This window comes from Geotrypetes seraphini, chromosome 4 (assembly GCF_902459505.1).
Source record: "Geotrypetes seraphini chromosome 4, aGeoSer1.1, whole genome shotgun sequence".
Lineage (NCBI taxonomy): Eukaryota > Metazoa > Chordata > Amphibia > Gymnophiona > Dermophiidae > Geotrypetes > Geotrypetes seraphini.
Window position 1 is genome coordinate 87,241,523 of NC_047087.1, and position 26,022 is coordinate 87,267,544.

Here is a 26,022-nt window from a genome sequence, read left to right on the forward strand (position 1 = left end):
CTTAATTTTTTATTTGTAACTTTATTCTATTCCTTTTTAAAGTTTACTCTTTGAGTATATATATATTTAAATGCAAATTAAAAAATATAAAAAATTCCCTGCTAGTAGAGGCCTGTACTCAAGTGCTGCTTTCTTCCTCCAAAAGCCATCCCATCCCTTCCCTGCTGAACACATGCTCCTGGAGACAAACTGGACAGAAGAATATCCACATCACTTTGAGGGCAAATGCTAGCTATAGGATCACTTCCTGCTAAATTAAGGTGATACTCTTCCAACTGACCATTCCCCTTCAAGACAGCACCTGGAAGGAATGAAAGCATCACCTTTGTGTGGCAGGAAGTGATTCTGTAGTTAAGACCTGCCCTCAAGTTGATGCAGCATTCTCTCACACTAAGGATGTGTTCTCCAGTAATTTAATTTCTGGGAAAACTTTTCCAGATCTCTTTTCTCATAGAGCTGGCATGTGATTGCACCTAAATGCCAGAGATATATGTGTAACTTATAGTATTCTATTAAATTACCTGCCTAAGAATGAGTCCCACCCATGCTATGTCCTATATGCATGCCAACCTGTAAAATACATGCTATGTAAAAAATGGGTATACTTACAGAATAGCACATGGGTGAAATTCTGTCATATGCTTATGTATGTACACAGGAAAGTGCATATATGCCATTATTCTAATGATTCCCATAAATAGGCTAATGCTAGATTGAGTCTATCTCTACAAAAGATTTTATTGGAGACTATGGATCTCAAGTGCCCACAGCTATTCGCCGTTAGAACCAGTCTTGGCTGATAGCCTATGTGCGGGCTTTCATCGCTCTAAGTGTCTATTTTTAATTTTTTAATTTTATTTAGCCTCTATGGGCTCATCTTAAAATAACGTTTGTGTAAATTATGCATTTGTAAATTATGCATAATTTACACAAACATTATTTTAAGATGAGCCCATAGAGGCTAAATAAAATTTAATAATTAAAAATTAAAAAGAGACACTTGGAGCGATGATAGCCCCCCATATAGGCTATTAGCCAAGACTGGTTCTAACGGCGAATAGCTGCGGGCACTTGAGATCCATAGTCTCCAATAAAATCTTTTGTAGAGATAGACTCAGTCTAGCATTAGCCTATTTATAGGAGTTAGTGTGTTACACTTTGAAAAAAACAGATTGATTATTCTAATGATTACATGCATAATCAGCATGTACATGTTGGCATACTCACACTATATAAAAGTACCCTCCCAGTATTCTAAGACCTTGCATATATTGTGACAGGGATCTGGCTAGTCCTAATAAAGCCCAGGGAAAAGCTTAGGGAAGCATTAATAATGTTCCAGGGACTAAGGAGAAGAAATATCCTGAGTATAGGGAAAATCCTGAGCACAAGGTTAAGAGAGAGCCTGTCCCTTTAAAAGCTCACAGAGCTCAGGCTGGAACAGGAAGGACAGGGCTCTTTAAGGAATTAGCTAAAGCTGCTGTAAGGGGGCGTGGTTATGGGCCGAGTCTCCCTTTTTCTGAGGTTCCCTCTCAGAGAGAGGAGAGGGACAGCTGGGACTGGAAGCTCAGGGGAAGCTGAGAAGGAAACCAGCTACAGCAGCTAACTTTTGGCCAGCCTTCAGAAGTTCTCACCAGGATAGGGAAATGCAAAACCCTGAAACACAATCTGAGGTTTGTGACATGGACTGGTTAGAGAGTAATGCTATGTCTGGGGAAGAACACCCTATGGAATGGGAATAGGTTTAGGAAAGCCTGAATGTCCTTTTTCCTTGGTAAAAGGGTTTTGTTGTTTTGTTTCTTCCTTTTTTTGAGTTTTATGTTTTGTGAAGGATTTTGTATCCTGTTTTCAACCTGGGCTGGAAGCTGCTGAATTTACTGTTGGGTTAGATAAGTGGAACAGTGGCCACACCTGTGGGAGTACAAGTCTCTCTGCTCCTAGGAAAAGGGAACTGCCACTCAAATCTACCAGAAGCCTAATTAGTGCCTAGAACCAGGTAGCCTAACTATTGCCAAGGCAGGTACGGTTCTAGCACTGCTTGTGGAAATAATACCTAACAGGAACTGTATTTTATGTTCTTTATTTGTGAACTTAAATTGGCCAGCACTAAAGGGTGCAGTGATAAGAACTGGCACATAAGAGAAAGAAAGCAGAACAAGAGAAAATTGGAATGTTTTGGGTTTTTACTTTGAATGCCAAATTTTGACCTTTTTTTGTTTGAAACTTTTCTTGTGGATAAATAAAAGTGATATATTTGGACAAAAAACCCGGCCAGTGTGGTGTGCAGTTTATGGGAGGCACCAGGCCAGCTGTGGCCCACCACGGTTACGCTCGAGCCAAGACTGGGATTCTGTGGAGTTACTAGGCCTCGCCAGGATCCCAGTCCCACAATATGCATGACTTGTATAAAGGCTTAAGATATGCTCTCTGCCGCAGTCATCACCAATTGTAATTACAAGCAATTGCCAGTTGGAAGTAATGAAATTATGACGAGATCTCCCTTTCATTGAGGCTTTAGTTAGCACTATAACAAGCTATTACTGAATGCTCTTATTTCAAGTAGTTTTTCTAGGAAATCAGGTCCAGGGTTTTGAAAGTACATGGACTGTTCATCTGATTCATGCAAGACATTAATTTAGAACACAGAATACAAACATTTTCCCAAGCGTAGGGTAAGGTTGTTACATGACTCTTCAAATTATAATAAAGGCTATTATATATGAAAGAAGAATGAAACCATAAATGTTTAAAAAGAACACATCAGGTCATACACTTAAGCCCCAATTCTACATATATATGTCACCTAAAAAATTGGTGTCAACTTGTGTGACGCTAAGTGCGATTCTATAAAAATTAGGCACACTGAATTGTGCTTAGTGCAACTTAAGTGGCCTTAAGGGGGGGTGCAGACCGGCCTGGGTATCACCTTCGCTAGGAGGTGCTGGCAATGGTGCCTCGCCTCCTCTTCACCCCCCGTGTCCCTCTTTATAAGTTCACGGCACGAGCAGCATCTTCCACTTGCTGCTCGCATCAGCATCGGCTGCCTTCTGACGTTACCTCCTGGCCAAGGGACTAGGCCGCGACATCAGAAAGGAGCTGAGGCGGGCGTGAGCTGCAGGTGGAAGGTGCTGCTCACTTTGGTGAACATTTCAAGAGGTACACAGAGATGGGGGAGCTGAAGTGGCAGGGAAGAGTAGAGGGGACACATGGTGCGGCGATGCTGGGCGCCACTGCTCTGGGCACCAACCTCCCGTGCTACTCCACTGCTTAGATATCCTAACTTTTAGGCACACTGTATTTATGCAAGGGTTTTCTTGGCCTAAAGGCCTGTGCCTAAGTTAGGCACTCGTTGGCCCATGTTCTATAATTGTGCGCATAACTAAAATAAAAACACCCACGATGCTCCCCTAACCATGCCCACTTTTAGATAGATGCTTTGGATAAGGCCCTAACTTTTGTAGAACCGCACCTACCAAGTTCTGTGCCTAACATTCAATTAACTTCAATGAATGTCAATTATGAGATGTTAAATGCCAATTGTCTGCACCAGTTCAGCCTATTAATTAATTTAGGCAGTAACATCAGCTAGGCATGCTGATGTAGGTACCCAACTCTATAGAATTTTCCCATTAACTGCTTCCAAAAATACATTTTATTTTTAACAATTAGCCTGATGGGTTAGTTGTACACATGGCTATGCATAAGATCTTTTTTTTTTTTTTTTATATAAATCTTTATGGATTTTTAAACTTTGACAATGCAATACAAATATCTGAACATAAATATCTCATAAAACGCAGTATTAAACATACAATTTATACTTAGAACAATCATTTTCTGCCCCCTTACCAAATTACTACAATAAGACAAATTATGTAATTATAATATTTTAATTAAGTATTTTAATAAACAAAATATCTTTCCCTCCCCTCTCCCTCCCCTAGATGTGTAAGGAATTTTACCAATCTCAAAAAAAAATAAATATATATACATATATATAAAATAAATAAATTACAATAATTATGATGTTACAAATATAGTCAATGGACTCCACAATCTATTAAATGTACTGCTAAACTCCAAACATTCTGCATTCATTTTTTCATATTTATACGTGTAACTTAGTCTGTCATACCTCTTCCAATTATGTGTAATCAATTGGATAGCTATTCCCGTCATTATCATAAAAAGTTGACTTTTATATTTATCCAAAGAAGGCTTGACATGTAAAAGCATACTACAGATTATGGCTTCATATGTTAGGGGAATTTCTAAATCAAGAATAAGATTAATTTGTCTCCAAATTGATTTCCAGAAATTAAGTATCAAAGGACAATAATATAACAGATGATCCAAAGTCCCTATATCATTATGACAATGCCAACATCTATTAGACCTGGAATTATCTAACTTTTGTAAACGAACTGGGGTCCAAAAAATCCTATGCAATAAAAATAACCAAGTTTGTCTCAAACACTTGTGTCCTTATGCTAACAAGCTGACTTTCATTCAGGCCAGGGATTATCTAATTTAATGTCATTCCAGTATGTAAAGCCCAAGAGGACACATACCCAGTCATTTTCCTTCTTAGATATCCAGGTCCGGTATTATGAGACAACTGAAAGATCATACAGAGCAGATTAAATGTAATTCTGGCTTAGAACATAAGACTTGCCATATTGAGAGAGACCGAAGGTCCATCAAGCCCAGTATCCTGTTTCCAACAATGGCCAACCCAGGTCCCAAGTACCTAGCTAGGTCCCAAGTAGTAAAACAGATTTTATGCTGCTTATCCTAGGAATAAGCAGAGGATTTCAAGTTTCAAGTTTATTTTAGTCTTGACATACCATTCATAAATGTCTGAGCGGTGTACAATTAAAAGATAATGGCCTATGGACTTCAATTTTAGGAAATTATTCAAACTTTTTTAAAATCCCGTTAAGCTAACTGATTGAAAGAAACCAGTGCAAGGACCAGAGTATTGGCAAAATCCTATCTTTGTGGGAGCATCTAGTCACCACTCAAGCCACTCAATTCTGTAGGCACTATTACTTAATGATAGCCCTTTGAGGCAGGTCAACATAGATCACGTTTCTGTAATCAAAGGGAAAATAGTTGCTATTATTTTGATAGGTGAAAAAGTTGCTCCCTTTAATTGTTCTTGGTAAGCAATCAAAATGACTAATCACTACAGCCTGCATCACTGTATTGAAACACTGAGGAGCCAACGAGAAACACAACAGCTGTACTAACTGAAGAGTCCACCGTGTCCTTTTCACTACTACTGGCCTCGCGTTCTAACTACTGGAGTTGCCATTGAAGAATCAGCGATTGTCTCTGTAAATGATTGGAATCAGCATAATTTGGGGGAAGGAGCCAGCAAGCTAAAGACCATGAATAATCGAAACTGCGATGGCTGAAACTGTGAATATGGAGGAAGAAGTGTACACATTACTGCATATGTACATGCCTGGTTAAACTAGTATTTTTTAAAGGGAAGCAAGTACCTATCAAGTGTCTTCTAAGCACCCATCTATAGGTGCACTGTTATTCCACTAGAACTAGATCTACTAATGTGTCTGAATTCAAGAAAGCCTGGGATAGGCATGTGGGATCTCTTAGAGAGAAAAGATAATGGATATTGCAGATGGGTAGACTGAAAGAGCCATTTAGCCTTTATCTGCGATCATGTTTCTATATTTCTATGTTAGTGTGCTCTACAGAATCAATGTGCATTATTTACTCCAGGGCCAGGACCCATTTTATGCAATATGACCAATTTACTAATGATGAATGTGATAGAACACTTTAACCCTTAGGAAATAGCATTCAGAATACTTGGATTAGCACTGAAGAACATTTAGTAACACAAACTATACATGAGATTGTATTTGAGGCAATGGAAGGTGACAAGGGACTTGCTGAAGGCAATAAGCACTGTAAGTAAATCAGTAGGATAATGAAGAGCACGCTCTCACTAATATTATAGTACACCATCTTACAGCAGGGGGTGCTAGTTTACAGAGGCTAAGAGTAAGCTATCTTAAAGTACAGTGGTGCCTCGCATAACGGACGCCTCGCACAGCGAACGCTGCGCACAACGAACTTTATGTCTTGATCCGTACAACGAACTTCGTTTCACACAACGAAGTCGCCCGAGCTGCATCCTTCCGCGCAGGCACTGCGCTTAACTGCCCTCTCTCCGCCTGGTTCCCTCTTGCCCCCCCGACTCCCCGACACGATCGGGGCAAAAGGGAGCCCAAGCCCTCTTGCCCCGCCGATTCCCCGACACGATCGGGGCAAAAGGGAGCCCAAGCCCTCTTGCCCCGCCGATTCCCCAACTCCCCGACAATATCGGGCCAGGAGGGAGCCCAAGTCCTCCTGGCCACGGCGACCCCCTAACCCCACCCTGCACTACATTACGGGCAGGAGGGATCCCAGGCCCTCCTGCCCTCGACGCAAACCCCCCCTCCCCCCAACGACCGCCCCCCCCCAAGAACCTCCGACCGACCCCCAGCCGACCCGCGACCCCCCTGGCCGACCCCCACGACACCCCCAACCCCCTTCCCCGTACCTTTCTGTAGTTGGCCGGACAGACGGGAGCCAAACCCGCCTGTCCGGCAGGCAGCCATCGACGGAATGAGGCCGGATTGGCCCATCCGTCCCAAAGCTCCGCCTACTGGTGGGGCCTAAGGCGCCTGGGCCAATCAGAATAGGCCCGGGAGCCTTAGGTCCCTCCTGGGGGCGGGGCCTGAGGCACATGGGCCCAACCCGACCATGTGCCTCAGGCCCTGCCCCCAGGAGGGACCTAAGGCTCCCGGGCCTATTCTGATTGGCCCAGGCGCCTTAGGCCCCACCAGTAGGCGGAGCTTTGGGACGGATGGGCCAATCCGGCCTCATTCCGTCGATGGCTGCCTGCCGGACAGGCGGGTTTGGCTCCCGTCTGTCCGGCCAACTACAGAAAGGTACGGGGAAGGGGGTTGGGGGTGTCGTGGGGGTCGGCCAGGGGGGTCGCGGGTCGGCTGGGGGTCGGTCGGAGGTTCTTGGCGGGGGGGGCGGTCGTTGGGGGGAGGGGGGGTTTGCGTCGAGGGCAGGAGGGCCTGGGATCCCTCCTGCCCGTAATGTAGTGCAGGGTGGGGTTAGGGGGTCGCCGTGGCCAGGAGGACTTGGGCTCCCTCCTGGCCCGATATTGTCGGGGAGTTGGGGAATCGGCGGGGCAAGAGGGCTTGGGCTCCCTTTTGCCCCGATCGTGTCGGGGAGTCGGGGGGGCAGGAGGGCTTGAGCTCCCTCTTGCCCCGATCGTGTCGGGGAGTCGGGGGGGCAAGAGGGCTTGAGCTCCCTCTTGCCCCGATCGTGTCGGGGAGTCGGGGGGGGGGCAAGAGGGCTTGAGCTCCCTCTTGCCCCGCTCGTGTCGGGGGGGCGGGGGGGCAAGAGGGCTTGAGCTCCCTCTTGCCCCGATCGTGTCGGGGAGTCGGGGGGGGGGCAAGAGGGCTTGAGCTCCCTCTTGCCCCGATCGTGTCGGGGAGTCGGGGGGGCAAGAGGGCTTGAGCTCCCTCTTGCCCCGATCGTGTCGGGGGTGCCAGGGACTACACGGAGTCACCCACCGTACCACCCGATTCGGGTAAGCGCAGGTATCGGTGGGTGGCTTATTTGCGGGGGGGTGCCTTATTTTACATTTTTTTCTAAAAAGGGGGGCTGTCTTATTTGATGGCCCTGCCTTATCATCGGGGAAACACGGTAGAAAAAAAAAAAAAAATGAACAGTTAAGTCCCAGTTTTTGCCGCTGAGACTCTGCCCTCTCACTGTAAAATTAGACTCTACTTAGTCTGTCTTTAAATTTAAAAAATGTGTGTTGTTTTAAAAAACAATTATGTTTTTAGATGTATCTAAATAAAAATAATAACCAAAAATTTATCTTTTTTATGTCATCTTAGCATATTTTATGCTGCAGAACGAATTATTTTTTTTTACATGTATTCCTATGGGAAAACGCGTTTCACATAACGAACGTTTCACATAACAAACTTGCTCCTGGAACCAATTAAGTTCGTTGTGTGAGGCACCACTGTAGTTAGGACAACCCTGCCAAGTCAAGTGAGCAGGGTTCAGGCAGGGAGGAGTTTAAATAGCCTGGAGTTGAATATACTTCTCCCTCCATATTCACGGGTTCAGCAATTGCGGTTTCGATTATTCACGTTTTTTAGCTTGCTGGCTCCTCTCCCTCCCCCCCCAAAATTACATCAGCTTGCATAGAGAAATTGCTGATTCCAAGCGTTTACAGAGAAAATCGCTATTTCCCAGCACTTTTTTCACCGTGTTTTGCCTCTCCTTCAGGTACAGGCCAGGTCTCCCACCATGTTATTTGCGGTTTCACCATATTCATGATGATTTTTAATAGAAAACAGCGAATAACATATGAAAAAGTTATTTGTGGTTTTTCTGTATTCGCAGGTCTGTTAATCCCCTATCACAGTGAATACGGAGGGAGAAGTGTAGTTCAGGGAGGCCCCAAGGCAAGAAGTCTCCAAGTAGGGAGATCCCAATTAAGAGATATCCTCCCAAAGTGTGGGTTATATAAGAACATAAGAATAGCTATTCTGGGTCTGACCAATGATCCATCTAGCTCAGTATCCTATTTCCACATTGGCCAATCCAGGTCACAATTACCTGGCAGGACCCAAATAATGGCAGCATTCTATGCTACCAATCCTAGGACATGCAGTGGCTTCCCCCATCTCTGTTTCAATAGCAGATTATGGACTTTTACTCCAGGAACTTGTCCAAACGTTTTTTTTAAACCCAGCAATGCTAACTGCTGTTATCATATCCTCTGTCAACGAGTTCCAGAGTTTAACTATTTATGAGTAAAAAATATTTCCTCCTATTTGTATTAATGTTATTTCCATGTAATTTCATTGAGTATCCCCTATTTTTAGTAATTTTGACAGACTAAAAAATTGATTCACTTTTACCTGTTCTACACCACTCAGGCTTTTGTAGACTTCAGTTATATTTCCCCTCAGTTGTCTCTTTTCCAAGCTGAAGACCCTCACCTCTTTAGCTTTTCCTCATATGAGAGGAGTTCCATCCCCCTTTGAACCTTTTCTATACCACAATACTCAAGGTCACACTATGGAGGCATTATACTGTAATATTCTTGGTTTTATTTACCATCCCTTTCCACAGCATATTGGGCAGAAGGATGCAGCATAGCCTGCAGCACCTGGTATTCCCAGGCTCTCACCCATCCAAGTACTAACAAGGCCCAACCCTGGTTGGCTTCCAAGATCAGACAGAATCGGATGCAGAGTCCTTCAAGGGATCTAAACTGTGGGGGAAGTTCATTCCAGTGGCTTGGTATGAAGTGGGTGTAGGAATGTCATTTGGTGGTTTGCAGTTGAAAGTCACAACCGGGGGGCGTTTTGAGGCGTATTTCATCCTGAGAGCGGAGGGACCTGCTCGGCACATACAGAGGAAGCTTGGTTGTCAAGTAGTCTGGCGCCATGTCGTGCAAGGATTTGAACGTTAGCATCAGGCTTTTGAAGACACATTTGGCTACTTTCAGCCAGTGAGCAGACAATAGAGCCTGGGAGACAGGGTCGAGGACACGGAGGTTTTTTAGAAATCTGATTGCAGCATTTTGTACACACTGGAGACATCGTATGTTCTTTGCTATGAGACCGTTGAATAGCATGTTGCAGTAGTCCATCATTTCTCAAAAGTTTTCCTGTTCATGCATAAAAGCATATTTCATACCAGTCAATGATTTTACATTGATTTCTCATTTTTCTCTTTTACATGAAATGGTGCACAAAATCTCATAGTAAAACTTTTGGCAAAATGTAGTAAGGTATTTTTATAGGTCTGATTATTTGCCTTCCTAAGTCTGAGCTCAACGTGAGTTACAGAGTGGTATTGTATTTTCCTACTTAAGGGAGCCTGCAATCGAATGATCCCAATTATTCCCAGGTTAACAATACATGTAAAGTAATGCAAGTCTATTTCCTGAACAATGCACTTAAATTGATGCAGGTGAGAAATGAGAGCCTAAGTTGGTATCTGAGACAAAGGCCATGATCACAGAGAGCATTATGGGGAAAAGCAGGATCTGAATCCTAGCCACTCTGGCTCTTGGTCCACAGTTCTGACCACTAGCCATCACTAAGTTTCTGTTTGTAAAAGGATTAATCTTTATAACATTTGAAGTTTGAAAAACTTTGCAAAAGGAGCAAATTGCCAGGCATCTGTGATGTTCTTCATAGTTTCTTTGCTACTGCAAACATTCAAACATCTTCTGTTAGAATAAGAGTACTTTGTTAATATATTTATTTTCCCGTTTCCATTTTATGCCACAAATAATAGGTTATATTTAGGACAACAGGAAAAAGGATAGACAGTTCAAACTGCACTCTACATTTTCTATAGTGAAGAGCTTTGATGTCTAATGTCCCTTCTAATCTTTTGCTGAGGATAAATAAAGGTCTGGAGATGCCATGCATGGCATCTGAGGCAGGAAATTTTCTTCCCCATAATAATAGCATTTGCTGTCTTCTCTACATCACATGCGTAGCATTAATGCAGAATATTCTCCACTGCAATGGCTAGAAATCTATTAACCATGAGCATAGACAAGCACGTGTATATCTTTATCTATATGTTTACATCTATATATATAAAATCGGAGGTATGTATGTGTGTATGTGTGTGTGTATGTGCCGCGATCACGCAAAAACGGCTTGACCGATTTGAACGAAACTTGGTATGCAGATTCCTCACTACCTGGGATGATATGTTCTGGGGGTCTCGCGGCCCACAACTCTATGTAAAAAGCTGCCATTCTCACAATAAATCAAAAACGGCTTGACCGATTTGAACGAAACTTGGTATGCAGATCCCTCACTACCTGGGGTGATATGTTCTGGGGGTCTCGCGGCCCACCTGCACACGTGGGCGGAGCTACAAACAGAAAATCAGATTTCACCCATTCATGTCAATGGAAAAAATGTAAAAAGCTGCCATTCTCACAGTAATTCAAAAATGGCTTGACCAATTTGAACGAAACTTGGTATGCAGATCACTCACTACCTGGGGTGATATTTTCTGGGGGTCTCGCGGCCCACAACTCTATGTAAAAAGCTGCCATTCTCACAGTAAATCAAAAACGCCTTGACCAATTTGAACGAAACTTGGTATGCAGATCCCTCACTACCTGGGGTGATATTTTCTGGGGGTCTCGCGGCCCACAACTCTATGTAAAAAGCTGCCATTCTCACAATAAATCAAAAACGGCTTGACCGATTTGAACGAAACTTGGTATGCAGATCCCTCACTACCTGGGGTGATATGTTCTGGGGGTCTCGCGGCCCACCTGCACACGTGGGCGGAGCTACAAACAGAAAATCAGATTTCACCCATTCATGTCAATGGAAAAAATGTAAAAAGCTGCCATTCTCACAGTAATTCAAAAATGGCTTGACCAATTTGAACGAAACTTGGTATGCAGATCACTCACTACCTGGGGTGATATTTTCTGGGGGTCTCGCGGCCCACAACTCTATGTAAAAAGCTGCCATTCTCACAGTAAATCAAAAACGGCTTGACCGATTTGAACGAAACTTGGTATGCAGATCCCTCACTACCTGGGGTGATATGTTCTTGGGGTCTAGCGGCCCACCAGCACACGTGGGCGGAGCTACAAACAGAACATCAGATTTCACCCATTCATGTCAATGGAAAAAATGTAAAAAGCTGCCATTCTCACAGTAATTCAAAAACGGCTTGACCGATTTAAACGAACCTTGGTATGCAGATCCCTCACTACCTGGGGTGATATGTTCTGGGGGGTCTCGCGGCCCACCTGCACACGTGGGCGGAGCTACAAACAGAAAATCAGATTTCACCCATTCATGTCAATGGAAAAAATGTAAAAAGCTGCCATTCTCACAATAATTCCAACTACCTGGGGTGATATGTTCTGGGGGTCTCGCGGCCCACCTGCACACGTGGGCGGAGCTACAAACATAAAATCAGATTTCACCCATTCATGTCAATGGAAAAAATGTAAAAAGCTGCCATTCTCTCAGTAATTCAAAAACGGCTTGACCGATTTGAACAAAACTTAGTATGCAGATCCCTCAATACCTGGGGTGATATGTTCTGGGGGTCTCGCGGCCCACTTGCACACATGGCCGGAGCTACAAACAGAAAATCAGATTTCACCCATTCATGTCAATGGAAAAAATGTAAAAAGCTGCCATTCTCACAGTAATTCAAAAACGGCTTGACCGATTTGAACGAAACTTGGTATGCAGATCCCTCACTACCTGGGGTGCTATGTTCTGGGGGTCTCGCGGCCCTCCTGCACATGTGGCCGGAGCTACAAACAGAAAATCAGATTTCACCCATTCATGTCAATGGAAAAAATGTAAAAAGCTGCCATTCTCACAGTAATTCAAAAACGCCTTGACCAATTTGAACGAAACTTGGTATGCAGATCCCTCACTACCTGGGGTGATATGTTCTGGGGGTCTCGCGGTCCACCTGCACACGTGGGCGGAGCTACAAACAGAAAATCAAATTTCACCCATTCATGTCAATGGAACAAATGTAAAAAGCTGCCATTCTCACAGTAATTCACAAACGGCTTGACCGATTTGAACGAAACTTGGTATGCAGATCCCTCACTACCTGGGGTGATATGTTCTGGGGGTCTCGTGGCCCTCCTGCACACATGGGCGGAGCTACAAACTGAAAATCAGATTTCACCCATTCATGTCAATGGAAAAAATGTAAAAAGCTGCCATTCTCACAGTAATTCAAAAACGCCTTGACCAATTTGAACGAAACTTGGTATGCAGATCACTCACTACCTGGGGTGATATTTTCTGGGGGTCTCGCGGCCCACAACTCTATGTAAAAAGCTGCCATTCTCACAGTAAATCAAAAACGGCTTGACCGATTTGAACGAAACTTGGTATGCAGATCCCTCACTACCTGGGGTGATATGTTCTTGGGGTCTAGCGGCCCACCAGCACACGTGGGCGGAGCTACAAACAGAACATCAGATTTCACCCATTCATGTCAATGGAAAAAATGTAAAAAGCTGCCATTCTCACAGTAATTCAAAAACGGCTTGACCGATTTGAACGAACCTTGGTATGCAGATCCCTCACTATCTGGGGTGATATGTTCTGGGGGTCTCGCGGCCCACCTGCACACGTGGGCGGAGCTACAAACAGAAAATCAGATTTCACCCATTCATGTCAATGGAAAAAATGTAAAAAGCTGCCATTCTCACAGTAATTCAAAAACGGCTTGACCGATTTAAACGAACCTTGGTATGCAGATCCCTCACTACCTGGGGTGATATGTTCTGGGGGGTCTCGCGGCCCACCTGCACACGTGGGCGGAGCTACAAACAGAAAATCAGATTTCACCCATTCATGTCAATGGAAAAAATGTAAAAAGCTGCCATTCTCACAATAATTCCAACTACCTGGGGTGATATGTTCTGGGGGTCTCGCGGCCCACCTGCACACGTGGGCGGAGCTACAAACATAAAATCAGATTTCACCCATTCATGTCAATGGAAAAAATGTAAAAAGCTGCCATTCTCTCAGTAATTCAAAAACGGCTTGACCGATTTGAACAAAACTTAGTATGCAGATCCCTCAATACCTGGGGTGATATGTTCTGGGGGTCTCGCGGCCCACTTGCACACATGGCCGGAGCTACAAACAGAAAATCAGATTTCACCCATTCATGTCAATGGAAAAAAATGTGAAAAGCTGCCATTCTCACAGTAATTCAAAAACGGCTTGACCGATTTGAACGAAACTTGGTATGCAGATCCCTCACTACCTGGGGTGCTATGTTCTGGGGGTCTCGCGGCCCTCCTGCACATGTGGCCGGAGCTACAAACAGAAAATCAGATTTCACCCATTCATGTCAATGGAAAAAATGTAAAAAGCTGCCATTCTCACAGTAATTCAAAAACGCCTTGACCAATTTGAACGAAACTTGGTATGCAGATCCCTCACTACCTGGGGTGATATGTTCTGGGGGTCTCGCGGTCCACCTGCACACGTGGGCGGAGCTACAAACAGAAAATCAAATTTCACCCATTCATGTCAATGGAACAAATGTAAAAAGCTGCCATTCTCACAGTAATTCACAAACGGCTTGACCGATTTGAACGAAACTTGGTATGCAGATCCCTCACTACCTGGGGTGATATGTTCTGGGGGTCTCGTGGCCCTCCTGCACACATGGGCGGAGCTACAAACTGAAAATCAGATTTCACCCATTCATGTCAATGGAAAAAATGTAAAAAGCTGCCATTCTCACAGTAATTCAAAAACGCCTTGACCAATTTGAACGAAACTTGGTATGCAGATCACTCACTACCTGGGGTGATATTTTCTGGGGGTCTCGCGGCCCACAACTCTATGTAAAAAGCTGCCATTCTCACAGTAAATCAAAAACGGCTTGACCGATTTGAACGAAACTTGGTATGCAGATCCCTCACTACCTGGGGTGATATGTTCTTGGGGTCTAGCGGCCCACCAGCACACGTGGGCGGAGCTACAAACAGAACATCAGATTTCACCCATTCATGTCAATGGAAAAAATGTAAAAAGCTGCCATTCTCACAGTAATTCAAAAACGGCTTGACCGATTTGAACGAACCTTGGTATGCAGATCCCTCACTATCTGGGGTGATATGTTCTGGGGGTCTCGCGGCCCACCTGCACACGTGGGCGGAGCTACAAACAGAAAATCAGATTTCACCCATTCATGTCAATGGAAAAAATGTAAAAAGCTGCCATTCTCACAGTAATTCCAACTACCTGGGGTGATATGTTCTGGGGGTCTCGCGGCCCACCTGCACACGTGGGCGGAGCTACAAACAGAACATCAGATTTCACCCATTCATGTCCATGGAAAAAAAGTAAAAAGCTGCCATTCTCACAGTAATTCAAAAACGGCTTGACCGATTTGAACGAAACTTGGTATGCAGATCCCTCACTACCTGGGGTGATATGTTCTGGGGGTCTCGCGGCCCACCTGCACATGTGGGCGGAGCTACAAACAGAAAATCAGATTTCACCCATTCATGTCAATGGAAAAAATGTAAACAGCTGCCATTCTCACAGTAAATCAAAAACGGCTTGACCGATTTGAACGAAACTTGGTATGCAGATCCCTCACTACCTGGGGTGATATGTTCTGGGGGTCTCTTCACCCAAGAATTTATATGTTCAAAAAAATGTAAACAGCTGCCATTCTCACAGTAAATCAAAAACGGCTTGACCGATTTGAACGAAACTTGGTATGCAGATCCCTCACTACCTGGGGTGATGTTCTGGGGGTCTCTTCACCCAAGAATTTATATGTTCTTGCTCCTGGAGGTGAAACTAAAAATGTTGTTTATAATCAAGTTTTGTGTTAGTTGTATTATATTCATTTTGTCAAATATTTCACATTATAATTTGAATATTGTACTTTTTATAAAGCTGTAAACAAATAATTTCATTCACCACTATAAAGTATCTTTATTTGAATCCATTTACAGTGTTATTGCTATAATTTTATACCCGTGCAACGCCGGGGCATCAGCTAGTATATCTATATAAGGGAGAGAAATTCAGGCACTGCAGATATAATCCATCTCCTTGACACAAGCAGTACCAGAGTCTGCTGAGATGAGAAATCCACAGAATACAAAAGAGAGAAAGAGGTATGCAGGTCTGTTCAGAGTGTGCATGCATAAATACAAAAACACACTTAAATATAATAAATGAATCACAAATGCACCCAGTATTCATGTTTCCAGTTTGTATAGAGCAAGAGCTTTCAACCCAGTCCTCAGGACACACACAGACAGTCAGGTTTTCAGGATACCCACAATGAATACGCATGAGATAGATTTGTGTGCAATGGAGGCAGTGCATGCAAATTCATCTCATGCATATTCATTGTAGGTATCCTAAAAACCTGACTAGCTGGGTGTGTCCTTGGGACTGGGTTTAGAACTCCTAGTATAGAGTAATGAAGATTCAAGCTCATTTTCATGTGAAGGTCAATTCTATAAAGGGTAACCTGGAGTTAGAAGGCTAGAGGGCACTTAGGGCTAGATTCACTAAAGATAGCGACTCAATCGCTGTTGGACGATTCTCTGGCCGATTTTCAAACAGCAATTGATTCACTATCAAGTTTGCATGCAAATGATTTGCACAGAGGCAAAACCACCGACTCAATCGCTCAGTGAGTGATTGGGACATGTGCAGAGCCCTGACATTAGTGACAGGAGAAGCAGCCTCCTGTCACTGCTGTCAGGGCTTCTGTCAGGGGGGGGAGTCATTTTTTTTAATGGCACAGATATTTTGCGTATATTACACACGCAAAATATCTGCCCAATAAACAAAAAAAGAAAAGCCCTCCACAACAACCCATAACAAAGCCCCCTCCCTCCCCCCCTCCCCGAACCTAAAAAAATGTCAGGAGGGATGCCCACTTCCTCCTGCCACCAGATGCCCCCCTCTGCCGATGAACTGTTAAATATGGCAGGAGGAATGCCCACTCCCTCTTGCCAGCAGAGGCCACCCTCCCTCGGTCCCTTTTACCTTTAGTCAGGAGCAGGAGGAGTCCCTCCTGCTCCTCTACTGGCCGTTGCCATCTGCAATACAGGCCTTAGGCCCCTCCCCGGTGCATCATATGATGCATGGGGAGGGGCCTAAGGCCCTGATTGGCTTAGATGCCTCAAGCTCCTCCCCTTGGGCAAAGTCTTAGGTTTCTTAGCCAATCAGGAACTCCTTTAGGCTCCCTCTGTATCCCGGATACAAGGGGGAGGACCCTTAGCAGTTACCAACAGGTCTACAGCATTCGCGTTTTAGGATTGTAAAACCTGATGCAAAATAGCCAAGCAATGTAAGTGAATCAATTGCTTGGCTATTTTGCATGGGGGTTTTACTTATTTGCATGGCCATGTCGGAAAATGGGCGATTGAGGGGGAAAACATGCAGTGGGCCGTTTTGTGAATCTGGCCAGTTAGCAGCGATCGTTGCTAAACCTGTGAAAATAGGTTTAGCGATGCTCACTGACTTTAGTGAATCGGGGCCTTATTCTATAAAATAAAATTAGTCACCTACTTTGATTGTTAAGTGTGAATTAATAATCACACCTAGACGTTTTTGATGAGATGACGAGTACTGGGGCAGTGGGGCACTTAAAATGGTTTTAGGGTTTATAAATGCTTCTGAATGTTTTTTCAAGAATATTAAGCCATTGGTTTCCTCAGAGTTCAATTCTAATTTATTTTTGAATAGCCAATTTGTAGTCAAGGTATGCTTGGAACTGAGTGAAATTATGTCTTTGACTTACCTAGGTCCAATGTTGATAAGCGGTAATAGGGTACAGATAAATGGTACTTGAATACTATTAATAGTTGAAAGGTATGAATATTCAAACAAACCTCTTTTAGAGATGTAGAGGTGGTAGAACTAGTAGACATGAATGGAGGTTAAAGGGAGGTAGGAATAATGCCAGGAAATACTTTTTCACAGGGATGGAGATGGATGCCTGGAATGCCCTTCCGAGAGAGGTGGTAGAATCCAAAATGGTGAACAAATTCAAAAACGAAAACGCATGGAGAATAGAAAGAGGATGGAATTGCAACATAGCTGCTGAGGTGTTATTTTGCAATTGAAAAAACTGACTCAAGTCAATTAAACCTACAGGAGAAGGACTCATAAACACCGTAACGCTGCTCAGAGACTTGTAACTCTAAAGAGAGGGAGGAAACCCTCTCTTGGAACAAGAGTATTTCTTTCAAATCATCGCATAGTATTTAGTAAAAACGAGTCCAACTCTTGAGGGTATGCAAGGCTTGAAAAATATATTCAATGCTTAGATGAAGTACCTAGGTTTGCCTTTTCTAAACCTTTGAATTTCAGACAGAAACTCACCCATTCACAGTTTGTAAGTCATCATCCTCAACAAACTCTACGAGGTCATCATTCTCCATGCGGCTGTTGTAAGGTATGCCACCTCAGTGTTACTATTCAACAGATGTCACTTGCACCTCATTTGAAGTATACGCAACACAATACGAACTGTAACTCCATTTACGTAGTATATGCTATTTCATGCCCATGCCACCTCATTTATGTAGGATGCACCACCCGCAAGCTGAAACTTCGTATTGGGGAGCATATGAGCCGCATCCGGACTGGGGTTCAGGAAGCCCCTTTGGTCCAGCATTGGCAGCAAGCTAAGCATTCCTTGAATGATCTTACATTCACAGTGCTGGATAGCATATTTAGCCCTAGAGGTGGGGACATTGCTCGTTTATTATGGAGGAGAGAACAAAAATGGATATTCAATTTGCATTCCCTTCACCCTGATGGCCTCAATAATGAGATAGAATGGGCAGCTTTTCTGTGATTTTTTGGTAGCCTTCTATGATATTTTTGTTTTTCTACAGTATCTGTTTTTGATTTTTGTTCTGTTTTCTGCAAATGAATGGATGACGTCATTACGTTCACGCACGGGGTTCGCCCCTCCCCCCTCTGTGTTATAAGTCAGAGCGGGTGTCGGCGTTCTCCGTTGCAGGGAACTTTTCAGTTTTTGAACCGGTATGTAGTCACTCTGTGTCTCCTGTCCTATTGCTAGCTTCTAACATTTTGGTATTCTGCACAGTTACAGTAGCTTTTTGAGTCCCAGCGCCTGTATCTAGTGTATGTGACAATTGTCTTTGTGTTGTTGCATTTCAGCTTACAATTGAAGCACTTATACTTAGTGTGATTTTTGAAAAAATCTATTCACTTTCGGTTGGCGGGGTCTCCTGAAGCAGTCGCCGAAACGGGGCCACGTCGGGACCCTGGAAAGTTGATGTGCATATAAGTTAAGTACAATCTTTAGCATTTCCTGAATGCAATCGCCATTATTTTGGACTTTTAAAGAATATTTTGTGAAACACTTCATCTAAGCATTGAATATATTTTTCAAGCCTTGCATACCCTCAAGAGTTGGACTCGTTTTTACTAAATACTATGCGATGATTTGAAAGAAATACTCTTGTTCCAAGAGAGGGTTTCCTCCCTCTCTTTAGAGTTACAAGTCTCTGAGCAGCGTTACGGTGTTTATGAGTCCTTCTCCTGTAGGTTTAATTGACTTGAGTCAGTTTTTTCAATTGCAATTCAGCTACTTTCTGACTCTTAATTGCTACATTGTCCCTGTTTATTGGAAACGAGGTGTTATTTTGGGCAGGAGTGGTGGGAACTGAAGCCAATATCAGACAAAAAGTCTACTGTCTATGTTACATTAATGAAGAGACTGAAAGAAGATTAGCCAAATCCAGCATGGGTGAATTCAGCCCGATGCTAGATAGACTTCTGCGGTCTGTCTCCTACAAAGAGAGTGAGACAGGTGAAGTTTTAATGACTCTAGTATCATTTTATTGACACATACTGTGAGAGGTGGTGCTGGGTAGCTTAGGAGGGGAGGGGAAGGCATCTTGACTGGTAAGTTGATAAGTGATATAACTAAGACTCCAAATATAAGTAATATTTGAAGTCTTAGTTATATCACTTATCATTTCCATCATGTTTGACTGCCTATAGGGTTGGTGGTGACTTCACAACTGGCACATGAACGTGGGTGGCTGGAGCCTGCACAGAATGGCAGGCATGGCTCTGGCCACCTTGTTGGGCAGAGTGGATGGACAGTGAGGGCCTTTTTCTGCTGTCATTTACTGTGTTACTATCAGGTGCAATTTCGATATGATATCTAAATCCAAGTTTAAAGTATATATAAGCCACCTTCTCTGAAATAGATCTTGTATGGCTGCTTCTTTGTGTTTTGTTTTGGGTTTTTTTCAAAATCTTTATTCATTTTATAATTTACATCGTGTTCAAAAAAACAAACAATTATATTACATCATCACTTGAAACTTCTTCATTAACAAATATCCAAGAAAATTTAATCCCCACCCTTCTCCCTTATTCAATTACTATACATCATATATGAATTAACATATTTATTATACTTATGTATATTTAAATTATGCTTCTTTGTAATAAAGATTATTTTCTTAACTTTATGGTTGTATACCTCAGAATCTAGAGCAGTATACCCAATTCGCCATCTGCAATGCAGACCTTAGGCCTCTCCCCAGTGCAAGTAAGTAACTAATGAGATGGTTGCAAACAGACAAACTAGGTAACCATGAAGCATTAAGTTCTCAATACACAGATATGCAGTACTAACCTGAGGCTGCAATGCAGTATTTGTGTCCAGAAAGTTCAACAAATTGCAAATTTCTTCATCTTCTCCACTTAGCTTTCTTTCAAAACTATGAATCCCTCAATGCTCTAAGTATAGTGTACACAAGGGATTCTCATTCTAGTCCTTAGATTGGGATACATGAAGCCAGTCTAGTTTTCAAGATATCCACAATGAATATGCATGAGATAGATTTGCATACAATGGAGGCAGTGCCTACAGATTTATCTTATACATATTCATTTTGGTTGTGGATATCCTGAAAACCTGATTTGCAATGGATTGCGAACCCCAATACAGACTGAGCTCAGTAAGAACTATGCAGAAATAATTCACACCAATAACTTTCCTTCCAAAATATTCTAGCCTTATGTTCTAAAAGTAATCACAGAGTAACATCTTCCCCATCTTCTTCTAATCTAATCAGGGATTTATGGGTCGCGCTATGCCTACATAGATTCAAGGCGACTTACAAAATGGAATAAGGAGAACAGAAAGGAGCGGTAAAAAGGAATCTTAGCAATTTTTTACAGGATAGATATATATTACAGCAAGGCGAAGCATAGGCTAAGATCGTTGGGAATGGAAAAGATAGAGAAGACGTATAGTGTGATTAAGAGAGATTGATACAACTCTAAATGTGGCGGGAGGTACATTAAAGGAACATAAGGGGGGGATCACATGCAACAGGAGAGCTAGCATAGTTAGAAGCAAGTCATGAGGTAGGTAGAGACTGTTTCAGTCATTATCCAGTGTTAGCAGAGTACTTAGTTCCCTGGGGTAATAAGATGAAGAGTGGTGCCATTCAGCTATTACTCTGAAAGACAGTTGGGTTTCTTCTGTTTTGTATTTATTCTTTTAGCCAGAAGGAAGTTTAGTCTGAGCAATAAAATGAGAATGAGTCCTTACAGGCATTTTGACGTACTGTATATCAGGGATTTTCAATCCTGTTCTCAGGACACACCCAGCCAATCAGGTTTTCAGCTGATTTGTGGCTTCTCCAGCTGGCTCTAGAGCCATGATCAACCCATCGGGGCTTCCCTTGCCATCTCATGCAATCAGCTGATTGAGGCTCTGGAGCCAGCAGCAGAAGCAGCAAATCAGCTGGTAAGGAAGGAGAATGGCAGTGGGTTGTTGGTTTTTTTTTTTTAAAAGGAGCACAGCTGTTGTGTGTGTGATGTGTACGTGCACAACACACACTCAACAGCTACCAGTAGTTCCAGAGCTGCTAGAAATTAGCAACCCTTAAAGGGGGTGTTCCCTTTTGAACCTCGCTAAGAGAGCTAATTTAAATACTAATGAGCTCCTAGCGGTGCATTTGCATAGGGTTTTCAGTGACTGCTACTTCGATTAGTAGCAGCCATGGAGAACCCTTCTGAGAATCGGCAGGAGAGTTAAAACCAGTCTTAACTTGCAAGGAAACCTTTTGTGCATTGGGTTCAAAGTCTCGGAGAGAGAAAACATGTCATATTCATATAGGCATAATAAAAGTTCCAGAATACAGAAATTTCTGGTCCTTACCAAGTTTTAATTAACTAAATTTAATTTAATTAAATTAACAGAAGCAATGATATGCATTCTTTCCACATAACTATTCTACCTGCCTCCAACTAGTTTAAAAGCAAGTGTTTTGCTGGATTTTCTCTCAGACAATATGTATAATACAAAGTTTGTGATATTGCACAGAAATATGTGCAATACATTCTGGAATATACACTGTCATAGGTCTAATTGCAGGAGCTGGGAATCTGAATCCTTTTTTCTTCTTTGTTTGTTGAAACAGGAAGTAAATTTCACCTGAAACATCCGGTTCACTGGAACAGTGAAGTACAGTAAAGGTCTGTTCAGAAACACATGGCCTCAATTTTCCAAATCTAGTTTCTACTGCTCTCTTCTGGCATAAAGTGGAAATTCACCCTACTGTCCTATTTTTCCAAGCTACTTGTAAGTAGCACTCCAGGCAGATTCCCTTGAAGCTATGCTAAAACCAGGTACCATCATTAATTTGACATCTTATGCTGTTCTGAAAATTATACCCTCTCCCTTCCCATTATTGTGTGCAGTAGTCAATGTTTTTTTAATGCTGGTGGGCAGGCAAAAACAAAAATCAGGGTATTCAGAAATGGTATCTGAATAGTTTCTGCTACAGAATATCTGGAAAGAACGGTGAGTTGGCATCACTGTCTGGATAGTGGTGATATTCAGCACCTATGACAGGATTTATTTTTTTTTACTGTCCTTATTCATATGGTTATCTGAGGAGTGGCACCAAGTATCACTGCTAACCAGATAACTTCCAGTTCTACCCATGGACTACATAGAAACATAAAGGCAGATAAAGGCCAAATGACCCATCCAGTCTGCCCATCTGCAATAGCCATTATCTCCATATCTCTCTATGAGATCCCATGTGGCTTACCCACATTTTCAAGCACTATCTGGATAGTGACTAGGTTATCAGAAAATATAGCAGGCCACTGCCGCTGAATATCCCACTTATCAGCACTAGATAGGAACCGCTCCTACCTAGATTATTGACCTCAATTTTTAATTACAGCTTTATTGTCTACCAGTTAAGTGCAAAATAGGGTAAGTCTGAATATACAAGAAAATAGGGTATGTCTGAATGTACAAGAAAAGCAGTGTTGGATAGGGTAGGGAGAAAATAGTTCTTCATACAATGTGTAGTTAAACTCTGGAATGTGTTGCTGGAGAATGTGATGAAATCAGTTAGCTTTGCAGGGTTTAAAAAAGGTTTGGATAATTTCCTAAAAGAGAAGTCCATAGGCTATTATTAGAATGTAATGGAGAAATCCACTGCTTATTCCTAGAATAAACAGCATAAAATCTGTTTTACTACTTGGGATCTGGGTTGGCCACTGTTGGAAACAGGATATTGGACTTGATGGACCTTTAGTCTGTCCTAGTATGGCAATTCATATGTTCTTAAATTCTGTAAGTCATTGGGTTTTCAAGTTGTGCATGCTGAATATTCCTTTCATATAGCTGCCAGATATGAGCATATAACACCAATTTTATACAGTTTCTGGCTTCCCGTTGTTCTGCGTATTGAATTCAAAACTTTGTGCTTGATTTTCAAAGTATTGAATGATAAAAGTCCTGTCGTCTTGAATTTGCTGTTTCGTTTTTATCAGCCAGAGAGAACTTTGTGCTCTGAGAATCAGATGAAACTTGAAATTCTCTCATTGAATGTGGTCCTATCAACTAGAACTCTTCAATCTATGCTGTCAATACAAGGAGCAGTATGTGGAATTTGCTACCAACTGAAATTAAGCAGTCTTCCGATGTGATGCAATTTAGAAAACACATAAAAGTATGTTATTTGAAAGGGAATATAAATGAATTGATTTTTTTTTCTTGACTTTTTAGCAGGCAGGCCTTTTTTTAAAAAAATAAGTTTCTGTATATATAATAAATATAAGCGAAGTGTATATTTTAGTATGGTTTCATTGAATGTTGAATATTTGTTTGACATTAGTTATTATGAATATTGTTACGTAACCTGCTCAGAACTGTGGATGTAGTGGGCTATATTCATGGTGGATGTTCTGAAAAACCAACAAGCTCACGACATTCAAGGACTGGAATTATCTACCTTTTTAACATAAGGGGATATCTTCTTCTTTTTTCCATCATAGGAGTAACTCTGTAGAACAAGTTAACTGGACCACAAAGAGCCCTAACGGATACTAAGATATCCAAGAAAATGCTTAAGACTACACGTTTTGTAGAAGCATTGTACTGAATGATGATTCTTGCCCACTCTGGCTTTGGATTGCTATATAATAGAGCACTGTGGATAAATTGTTGTTATTGAATGATCTAAAATGTTTATTGATTGTATAAATTTTGTTTTTGTATGCTTTTAGTTATTTTATGAGTGTTGCCACTTGTAAGCCACCTAGTAATAGGTGGTTGAGAAATTTATTAAATAAATAAATATCTTCAATGCTTCATTTTTAACTCATCTGTTGAGGGGAACAGGGCTTACAAGAAACTCTCAAACATGTAGGCCAATTTATTTTTCTGTGATAATATATGTCTCCTGTGTGAAGCATTGGGGCACCTGGATTCAAACAGCACCATTTTGGAAAATGGCATCAACAAGGCACGAGAAAGTAAAAATTCTTCCTTCTTCTAAGGACCCCCAACGATTTAGGGGTTAAGCCTGGGGAAGATTTAAAGTAGGGGGTGCGGATTTTCCAAAGGAAGAGGAATTTTTGGCAAAATGGAGGTAGATGTTCAGGCACAGGAGTGGGGTGCAGGCGCCAGTGTCTTTTTAGAATTTAAAGGTGAGGTGGAACTGCAGTCCAATGAAGGCTGCCCCACAGTTCTCTAAATTATTTTCACATGGAGTGGGGAGGGGAAACTCTTATGGAGCTATAGGGTCCTTTAAGAGATGGTCATGCCAGGATAGGGGTAGGGTATCATTGTTTTATATATAACCAACCCAGCATTGTTTCCTAATGACCGACTCAGTTCACAAGTACCTGGCACAATTCCAAAAAGTAGCAAGAGTCTATGATGCTTAACCCTAGCGATTACCTCTCCCTTAATACATTTTATGTATTTTTCCTCCAGGAATTTTTCCAATGTTTGTAAAACTCAGCTGTAGTAATTGCTTTTATCACATCCTGCAGCAGTAACCTCCAGGCCTTAATTTTGAGCAGAGTAATTGTGGTTTTTTTTCTCCTATTTATTTTAAATGCACTACTCAGTAACTTCATGGTGTGTCCGCAGTGTTTTAACCTTTTGAAAGCGTAAATAATCGGGTAACACTTCTATTGCCTGGGTAAGCATCAGATAGGTGACTTTACTATAAATTGAAGGTTTGTGGGGAAGTCAGGGTCAGGACCAGCTTTCACTAGGAGGCCATTTGCACAGACAATCTAACCACGCTTCACTTCTCTCTCATTCAATAACAGAGTCCAGGCCTATAGTATAAGTGGGAGGATATGAGGATTGTGGCTTAATCACGCAATTGATGAGAAAATAGAGCAAACAAGATTTTGAATGAAAGCTGGTGTCTGAACTATGTGGCTGGAGAAGCTTGTTCAGTCTAGCAACAATTAGTGCTGTTTAATGTTTGTTTGATGGTTGGACACTGTTTTGGACAGAGAGGGAAAATGCTTGAGTACCTGATTGTAAAAACCGCTTAGATAACCTTGATAGGCGGTATATAAAATCCGAATAAAAACATACATAAAAGTTTTAAAAAAAATTAAAAATTTGATGGTTAAAGGATTAACCCCACCCCGTTATGAAGCCTTGTTAGGGTTTTTATTGCTGGCTGTGATGGTAAAAGTTCAGACACTCAGGAATTCTATGAGCTTTGGAGCTTTTATTACTGAGGCCGGTGATAAAAAAACCCTAACGCGGCTTCATAAAAGGGGTGGTCAGTGATGTCTCTCTTTAACCACATTGGTAAGATGTTTGTAAGTAGACTGATATTCCTTTAAATCAACTTCGACAGCCACGTGTTCTTAAATGTTTTCCTTCTATTTTTTGGATAAAGCATATAGGGACATACTTCAAGCCTGAATAGGTATACTTGAAAGAAAGACGGGAGAGGCGAGATAGGATAGATATGTTTAAATATCTCCATGATATGAACGCACTGGAAGTGTGTCTCTTTCATTTGAACAAAGAGTCATAGGTTAAAAGTGAAAGGGAATAGACTCAGGAAATACTTCTTTATGGAGAAGGTGATGGATGGAT